The sequence below is a fragment of the Coregonus clupeaformis genome, chromosome 13 (genome assembly GCF_020615455.1).
Source record: "Coregonus clupeaformis isolate EN_2021a chromosome 13, ASM2061545v1, whole genome shotgun sequence".
NCBI lineage: Eukaryota > Metazoa > Chordata > Actinopteri > Salmoniformes > Salmonidae > Coregonus > Coregonus clupeaformis.
Window position 1 is genome coordinate 18,741,962 of NC_059204.1, and position 9,689 is coordinate 18,751,650.

The window sequence follows — 9,689 nt, forward strand, 5'->3', positions numbered from 1 at the left end:
ATTCCAGTCTGCTGCTGGAAAAACTTATCTGTTATGGCTTTACTCCACCTGCTATATTGTGGGTACAGAGTTACCTGTCTAACAGAACACAGAGGGTGTTCTTTAATGGAAGCCTCTCCAACATAATACAGGTAGAATCAGGAATTCCCAAGGGCAGCTGTCTAGGCCCATTACTTTTTTCAATCTTTACTAATGACATGCCACTGGCTTTGAGTAAAGCCAGACTGTCAATGTATGCGGATGACTCAACACTATACACGTCAGCTACTACAGCAACTGAAATAACTGCAACACTTAACTAAGAGTTGCAGTTAGTTTCAGAGTGGGTGGCAAGGAATAAGTTAGTCCTAAATATTTCAAAAACTAAAAGCATTGTATTTGGGATAAATCATTCACTAAAACCTAAACCTCAACTAAATATTGTAATAAATAATGTGGCAATTGAGCACGTTGAGGTGACTAAACTGCTTGGAGTAACCCTGGATTGTGAACTGTCATGGTCAAAACATATTGATTCAACAGTAGCTAAGATGAGAAGTATGTCCATAATAAAGCGCTGCTCTACCTTCTTAACAGCACTATCAACAGCAGGACCTACAGGCCCTAGTTTTGTCACACCTGGACTACCGTTCAGTCGTGTGGTCAAGTGCCACAAAAAAGCTCAGAACAGGGCAGCACGGCTGGCCCTTGGATGTACACAAAGAGCTAATATTAATAATATGCATGTCGATCTCTCCTGGCTTAAAGTGGAGGAGAGATTGACTTCATCACTACTTGTGTTTATGAGAGGTGTTGACATGTTGGGTAAACCGAGCTGTCTGTTTGAGCTACTGGTGCACAGCTCGGTCACCCATGCACCCATGCATACCCCACAAGACATGCCACCAGAGGTGGCCTCCCATAGGCCTCCCATAGTCCAGAACAGACTATGGGAGGCGCACAGTACTACATAGAGCCATGACTACATGGAACTCTATTCCACATCAAGTAACGGATGCAAGTAGTAAAATTAGATTTAAAAAAACACCTTATGGAACAACGGGGACTGTGAAGCAACACAAACATAGGCGCAGACACTTGCATACACACAATAACATACGCACCATACACACACGTACACATGGATTTTTGTACTGTAGATATGTGGTAGTAGTGGAGTAGGGGCCTGAGGGCACACAGTGTGTTGTGAAATCTGTGAATGTATTGTAATGTTTTTAAAATTGTATGAACTGCCTTAATTTTGCTGGACCCAGGAAGAGTAGCCTTGGCAGCAGCTAATGGGGATCCATAATAAATACAAATACAAATACAAACAGCAAAGACAGTACATTCACAGATAGATATTTCACGGATGCATAAATGTAAAGCAACCGCTTGGCATTTCCACTCACTACCAAATATGGTAGTGAGAAGAAGCCAAGTGACCGGCAGTGGGAGAAGATGGAACGAGATGGATTTTGGCCGATATTCTGCACATTTTCTTATCGATTTAAACATTTCATCTCAATACAGTTCTGTTCCCAAAACGAGAATCTGTTACGGACAGAGTGGACTATGTTTTGTAGATTTATCCTTTGCTAAAGTAAAACAAAAAATGCTTTTTTTTAGAAGGAGTGCAAAGGCGAATTTAGTTATTGCACACGTGCACTTCACAAAGTAGGCGTTCCCTAACGGAAATATGCAAATATATGCTACAACGCGTCAATAGGATCACTCTAGCTCGTGCTTGGCTCTGCCCATCTCTTTGCTTTTTCTGCCCACTATTACATTTTACATTTACATTTACGTCATTTAGCAGATGCTCTTATCCAGAGCGACTTACAAATTGGTGCATTCACCCTATAGCCAGTGGGATAACCACTTTACTTTTATTTTTTTTTTTTTTTTTTTTTTTTTTTTGGGGGGTAGAAGGATTACTTTATCCTATCCCAGGTATTCCTTAAAGAGGTGGGGTTTCAAATGTCTCCGGAAGGTGGTGAGTGACTCCGCTGTCCTGGCGTCGTGAGGGAGCTTGTTCCACCATTGGGGTGCCAGAGCAGCGAACAGTTTTGACTGGGCTGAGCGGGAACTATGCTTCCGCAGAGGAAGGGAGCCAGCAGGCCAGAGGTGGATGAACGCAATGCCCTCGTTTGGGTGTAGGGACTGATCAGAGCCTGAAGGTACGGAGGTGCCGTTCCCTCACAGCTCCATAGGCAAGCACCATGGTCTTGTAACAGATGCGAGCTTCAACTGGAAGCCAGTGGAGTGTGCGGAGGAGCGGGGTGACGTGAGAGAACTTGGGAAGGTTGAACACCAGACGGGCTGCGGCATTCTGGATGAGTTGTAGGGGTTTAATGGCACAGGCAGGGAGCCCAGCCAACAGCGAGTTGCAGTAATCCAGACGGGGAGATGACAAGTGCCTGGATTAGGACCTGTGCCGTTCCTGTGTAAGGCAGGGTCGTACTCTCCGAATGTTGTAGAGCATGAACCTGCAGGATCGGGTCACCGCCTTGATGTTAGCGGAGAACGACAGGGTGTTGTCCAGGGTCACGCCAAGGCTCTTCGCACTCTGGGAGGAGGACACAACGGAGTTGTCAACCGTGATGGCGAGATCATGGAACGGGCAGTCCTTCCCCGGGAGGAAGAGCAGCTCCGTCTTGCCAAGGTTCAGCTTGAGGTGGTGATCCGTCATCCATACTGATATGTCTGCCAGACATGCAGAGATGCGATTCGCCACCTGTTATCAGAAGGGGGAAAGGAGAAGATTAGTTGTGTATCGTCAGCGTAGCAATGATAGGAGAGGCCATGTGAGGATATGACAGAGCCAAGTGACTTGGTGTATAGCGAGAATAGGAGAGGGCCTAGAACTGAGCCCCTGGGGGACACCAGTGGTGAGAGCACGTGGTGCAGAGACAGCTTCTCGCCACGCCACTTGGTAGGAGCGACCGGTCAGGTAGGGACGCAATCCAAGAGTGAGCCGCGCCGGAGATGCCCAGCTCGGAGAGGGTGGAGAGGAGGATCTGATGGTTCACAGTATCAAAGGCAGCAGACAGGTCTAGAAGGACAAGAGCAGAGGAGAGAGAGTTAGCTTTAGCAGTGCGGAGAGCCTCCGTGACACAGAGAAGAGCAGTCTCAGTTGAATGACCAGTCCTGAAACCTGACTGGTTTGGATCAAGAAGGTCATTCTGAGAGAGATAGCAAGAGAGTTGGCTAAAGACGGCACGCTCAATAGTTTTGGAAAGAAAATAAAGAAGGGATACTGGTCTGTAGTTGTTGACATCAGAGGGATCGAGTGTTGGTTTTTTGAGAAGGGGTGCAACTCTCGCTCTCTTGAAGACGGAAGGGACATAGCCAGCGGTCAAGGATGAGTTGATCAGCGAGGTGAGGTAGGGGAGAAGGTCACCGGAGATGGTCTGGAGAAGAGAGGAGGGGATGGGGTCAAGCGGGCAGGTTGTTGGGCGGCCTGCAGTCACAAGTCGCGAGATTTTATCTGGAGAGAGAGGGGAGAAAGAAGTCAAAGCATAGGGTAGGGCAGTGTGAGCAGGACCAGCAGTGTCATTAGACTTAACAAACGAGGATCGGATGTCGTCAACCTTCTTTTCAAAGTGGTTGACGAAGTCATCCACAGAGAGTGGTAGAAAAGTGGCCTTAGCAGCAGAAACAGATGAAGAAAATGTAGAGAGGAGGGAGTGAAAAGATGCCAGGTCCGCAGGGAGTCTAGTTTTCTTCCATTTCCGCTCAGCTGCCCGGAGCTCTGTTCTGTGAGCTCGCAATGAGTCATCAAGCCACGGAGCTGGAGGGGAGGACCGAGCCGGCCGGGAGGATAGGGGACACAGAGAGTCAAAGGATGCAGAAAGGGAGGAGAGGAGGGTTGAGGAGGCAGAATCAGGAGATTGGAGGGAGAAGGATTGAGCAGAGGGAAGAGATGATAGGATGGAAGAGGAGAGAGTAGTGGGAGAGAGAGAGCGAAGGTTGCGGCGGCGCATTGCCATCTGTGTAGGGGCAGAGTGAGTAGTGTTGGAGGAGAGCGAGAGAGAATAGGATACAAAGTAGTGGTCGGAGACATGGAGGGGAGTTGCAGTGAGATTAGTAGAAGAGCAGCATCTAGTAAAGATGAGGTCAAGCGTATTGCCTGCCTTGTGAGTAGGGGGGGACGGTGAGAGGGTGAGGTCAAAAGAGGAGAGGAGTGGAAAGAAGGAGGCAGAGAGAAATGAGTCAAATGTAGACGTAGGGAGGTTGAAATCCCCCAAAACTGTGAGGGGTGAGCCATCCTCAGGAAAGGAACTTATCAAGGCGTCAAGCTCATTGATGAACTCTCCAAGGGAACCTGGAGGGCGATAGATGACAAGGATATTAAGCTTAAATGGGCTAGTGACTGTGACAGCATGGAATTCAAATGAGGAGATAGACAGATGGGTTAGGGGAAAAATGAGAATGTCCACTTGGGAGAGATGAGGATTCCTGTGCCACCACCCCTCTGACCAGATGCTCTCGGGGTATGCGAGAACACATGGTCAGACGAGGAGAGAGCAGTAGGAGTAGCAGTGTTTTCAGTGGTAATCCATGTTTCCGTCAGCGCCAGGAAGTCGAGGGACTGGAGGGTAGCATAGGCTGGGATGAAGTCAGCCTTGTTGGCAGCAGAACGGCAGTTCCAGAGGCTGCCTGAGACCTGGAACTCCAGGTGTGTGGTGCGTGCAGGGACCACCAGGTTAGAGAGGCAGCAGCCACGCGGTGTGAGGCGTTTGTGTAGCCTGTGCGGAGAGGAGAGAACAGGGATAGGCAGAGGCATAGTTGACAGGCTGTAGCAAATGGCTACAATAATGCAGAGGAGATCGGAATGAAATGAACTAAACATCTGGGAAAGGAGAGAGCGGGGCCTCCCTCACCACAACTCCCAAATATAACTCTCCCAACTTCCACCTCAGAAACTATAATTGTTTCACTGAAACACCCGAATAAAACTCTCCCAACTTCCACTTTAGAAATTAGAATTGTTGTAAACTACAGCGGTTCAATGTTTCAAGGAATAGACTCAACTTACTTTATTCAGCTAGCTAACTATGAGGCCATAGCTAACTAGCATGCTAGCATCCAATAACACACGGTTTAGCACCAATACTTGGTTACAACAAACTACCAATAGTGTGTTAACACACTAAACAGATAATTCGTGTCCGTGTCTAGTACCTTTCATAACGCAGCAATAATTAAACATTGGCTAGCTAGCACAAAGATATTGTATTTAGCTGCTACAGTACTGCTAGCTGGTAGTGTTGGCTAGCTAGGAATGGCTGCTTTGTTGACTTTGTTTGAAAAACGGCGTCGCTGCGAACGAATGTAGCTGACTAAAATTATATTGTATTTAGTTGCTATAGTCCTGCTAGCTGGTAGCGTTGGCTAGCTAGCAATGGCTGCGGTGATGACTTTGTTTGAAAAACGGCGTCGCTGCGAACGAATGTAGCTGGCTAAAAGGATCTTGTATTTAGTTGCTACAGTACTGCTAGCTGGTAGCTGGTAGTGTTGGCTAGCTAGCAATGGCTGCGGTGTTGACTTTGTTTGAAAAACGGCGTCGCTGCGAACGAATGTAGCTGGCTAGCTAACCTCGATAGTTACTCTATACTACACCTTTATCTTTGATACAAATACAACTATGTAGCTAGCCAACATTACACTAATCAAATCGTTCCATTGTAATGTAATGTGTCATATTACCTGCGGAGCGAAGTACAGCATGACTACTCACCTTGGTTTAGTTATAAAAGTATTTGGTTCAATACAGTGGCGGTCAGTGCCGTTTAAGATGAGGGAGGACGATTTATTTTCATGAGCATGGCCTTATTTCTATTACAGCATATTGGATGACTGTCATTCATATTCCATTCACCCAGTTCAATGTAACAGCGATAGGTTTAGGCTACTACATGATACACTAATTTCCCCTATACCAATCATGAGGTTGCTACAACCTAGACTATGAATGAAAGTTTACAACATACTGTAGGTGCACACAGGTCGAGAGAAACATTTGAGATGACAGACAGTGACACATGGACAGACAGTGACATTCAATACCGCCTTGCACACTCTTGCCTGCATCTAGCTGATATAGGATGTAATCATTAGTCCAACAGTTGCAACCGAGAGTTTCTATTGGACAAATTCAGGTATGTTTATCCCCGTTTTGTTACGTTTGTGTCACGAATGTCGGTGGAATGCGGTAGGCCAGAGTCAAGCGCAGGACACAGAATGAGATGAAGAACCACTTTACTGAGTAGTACAGAAATACAAGGAAAATCCTCCAAAACATCAAAGGAGGAGCAAAACCCGCTCACACTAATGACACTCGTACATACAATAAACACGCACACCAAACAGTGGACGTGTACAGGTTAAATAGGCAGACAAACTAACATAATGGGGAACAGGTGCGCAACAACAGACAACAATCAAGTGAACATAGAAACATCTAACATAGAGCGGCAGCAGCTAGTACTCCGGTGACGACGAACGCCGAAGCCTGCCCGAGCCAGTCTCGGCAGAATCCGTGACAGTTTGCTTCCGTTTAAGACACGTTTTTCAACAGAATCGGCGGAATGAATACACCCCTGATCACGCGTAAACAGACAGCCACGTTGTATTCCTTCTCGCATCTATGCGCTCTCCTCCTCTCACCTCTTCCCTTCGCTTGTAGACTTCAACGCACAACACATCAGCTGTATGTGACCAGGCCAAAAAACCTTTCCAAGCCAAAGCGCTACACACATCCTACATCATTGTCACCATATTATTAAAGTATCGTCATTGTCAGCATAGCTAATAGAACTAACGCGTTAGTAAACCCGCTACAATCATGCAGTAATGTTACAGTGTACAGTCAGTAAGCAGTTACACCGGCAGGCCCCGGTGGCAATAAATGAGTAAAACCAAAAGCTTACCTTGACTTGGAAGAGTTCCAGTGTTGTGTTAGATAGTCATAGCCAGTTAGCTAACATAGCAACTGTCACGGTTTCGGCCGAGGCTGCTCCTCCTCCTTGTTCGGGCAGGTTTCGGCGGTCGTCGTCCCCGGAGTACTAGCTGCCACCGATCTATGTTTCATGTTCGTTTGGTTTTGTCTTGATGTTGTACACCTGTGTCTAGTTAGTCCTCATTAGTGTCCTATTTAGTTCTCGTTGTGTGTGTCAGGTGTTGTGTGTGATTGCTCTTCTGTTTGGTGTTCTGAGCTACGTGTTTCCCTCCGTTGTTTTGGAGAGGTTTTCGCACATGTTAGTGCGCCTATTGTTTGACGCCTGTGTGCGCCTTTATTTCGCCTCCGGGCTTGTTGTGCTCGTGTACTACGTGAATATTTCACTAAAGTCTTTTGGACTTAGTTTCTGCGTCCTGCGCTTGATTCCTGCACCACACCCACCTTCAGCACCCCGTGACAGAATCACACACCTTTAATGAATGGAATCAGCAGGAGCAACAGTCACGCCTGAGTCGCTGGAGGAGCATGTCCGCGGCCAGGATGACCAGATCAGACAACTGGGGACCGCTCTACAGGACGTCATCAACACCCTGCACCGATGGGAGTCCAGAGGGGTACCCACACCTCCACCTACCTTGCCACCCCCATCGGCCGGTCCACCAGTCCCAGGTCCGGAACCCAGTGGGATTCGGCTCTCGCTCCCGAGGGCGTATGACGGCACAGCTGCCGGGTGTCAGGGGTTCCTCCTGCAGGTGGAGCTCTACCTGGCCACTGTACACCCGGTGCCCTCGGGACACGAGAGCGTTTCCGCCCTCATCTCCTGTCTCACGGGCAAGGCGTTGGAATGGGCCAACGCCGAGTGGAGGAGGATGGACGCCACCACCATCTCCTACGCCGAGTTCTCCCGTCGCTTCAAGGCCGTGTTCGACCATCCACCTGAGGGCAAAGCGGCGGGGGAGCGTCTATTCCACCTGAGACAGGGAGGAGGAGCGCACAGGCGTTCGCACTGGAGTTCCGGACTCTAGCGGCAGACGCAGGGTGGAATGAACGGGCCCTCATCGACCATTTTCGATGTAGCCTACGGGAGGACGTTCAACGTGAGTTGGCCTGCAGGGACACCAATTTCACCTTCGACCAGTTGGTCGACATGTCCATCCGTCTGGACACCCTGCTGGCCACCCGTGGGACGCCCCGAGTGGGGTCCGTCCATTCCACCCTCCGGCACCTCCGAGCCGAGCCCTATGGAGCTCGGGGGTGCTGGCGCTAGAGAAAGGAAGAGGAGGAGCGCGAGGGGGCCTGTCCCCTGCACCAATTGCGGTCGTGGAGGGCACACTGCGGCCAGGTGCTGGGGAGGGTTCCCCGAGGGAGGAGACAACAGGTCACGCACTGGGGAGCCTTCCCAGGTGAGTAGACGCCCCACTTACCCAGAGCTCTCTGTTGCGCACTTTTGTATACCTGTTTGTTTTCCACAGGTTGCACCTCATTCCCAGCATAAGGCGCTAGTAGATTCAGGCACAGCTGGGAATTTTGTTGATCAGAAGTTTTGTTTAGATTTAGGGATCCCTCTCCTGCCTGTCGACAAGCCTTTTCCCGTTCATGCTTTAGATAGCCGCCCGTTGGGGTCGGGGTTGATTAGGGAAATCACAGCGCCACTTAGGATGTGTGCGCAGGGGGGTCATAAGGAGACTATACAGCTGTATCTGATCGACTCTCCTGCGTACCCGGTGGTGCTGGGAATTCCCTGGTTAAGTACCCATAACCCTGCTATTTCGTGGCAACAGAGGGCTCTCAATGGGTGGTCTGCTCAGTGTGAGGGGCGATGTCTGGGTGTTTCCGTAGGGGCGACCTCGGTGGAAAGTCCAAACCATGTGCCCGCACTGCACATTCCGCCTGAATATGGGGATTTGGCTCTCGTGTTTAGTAAAGCTAGGGCGACGCAGTTGCCTCCTCATAGACAGGGGGATTGTGCGATTGATCTCCAGGCAGGAGCAGCGCTCCCACGGAGCCACGTGTATCCTTTGTCTCAAGAGGAGAGAAAAGCTATGGAAACTTACATAGCCGAATCTTTGAGACAGGGATACATACGGCCCTCCACTTCTCCCGCCTCCTCGAGCTTCTTTTTTGTGAAGAAAAAAGATGGAGGGTTGCGCCCGTGCATCGATTACCGTGGTCTCAATCAGATTACTGTGAAATACAGTTATCCACTCCCTCTGATTGCGACCATGACGGAGTCGTTGCACGGAGTGCAGTTTTTCACAAAACTGGATCTCAGGAGCGCGTATAACTTGGTGCGCATTAGGGAGGGTGACGAATGGAAAACAGCGTTTAGTACCACGTCAGGTCATTTCGAGTATCTCGTCATGCCATACGGGTTGATGAATGCTCCATCAGTCTTCCAATCCTTCGTGGATTAGATTTTCCGGGATATGCAGGGGCAAGGGGTGGTCGTGTACATTGATGACATTCTAGTGTACTCGTCTACCCGAGCCGAGCATATAGCCCTGGTGCGTCGTGTATTGAGGAGGCTGTTGGAGCACGACCTGTATGTCAAGGCAGAGAAATGTCTGTTTTTCCAGGAGTCGGTCTCTTTTGGGTTATCGGTTGTCCGCGTCAGGGGTGAGAATGGAGGTGGATCGTGGTGTCAGCCGTAGCGTAATTGGCAAACCCCAACCACTGTCAAAGAGGTGCAGCAGTTCTTGGGCTTTGCGAATTACTACCGGAGGTTTATCCGGGTTTTGGACAGGTG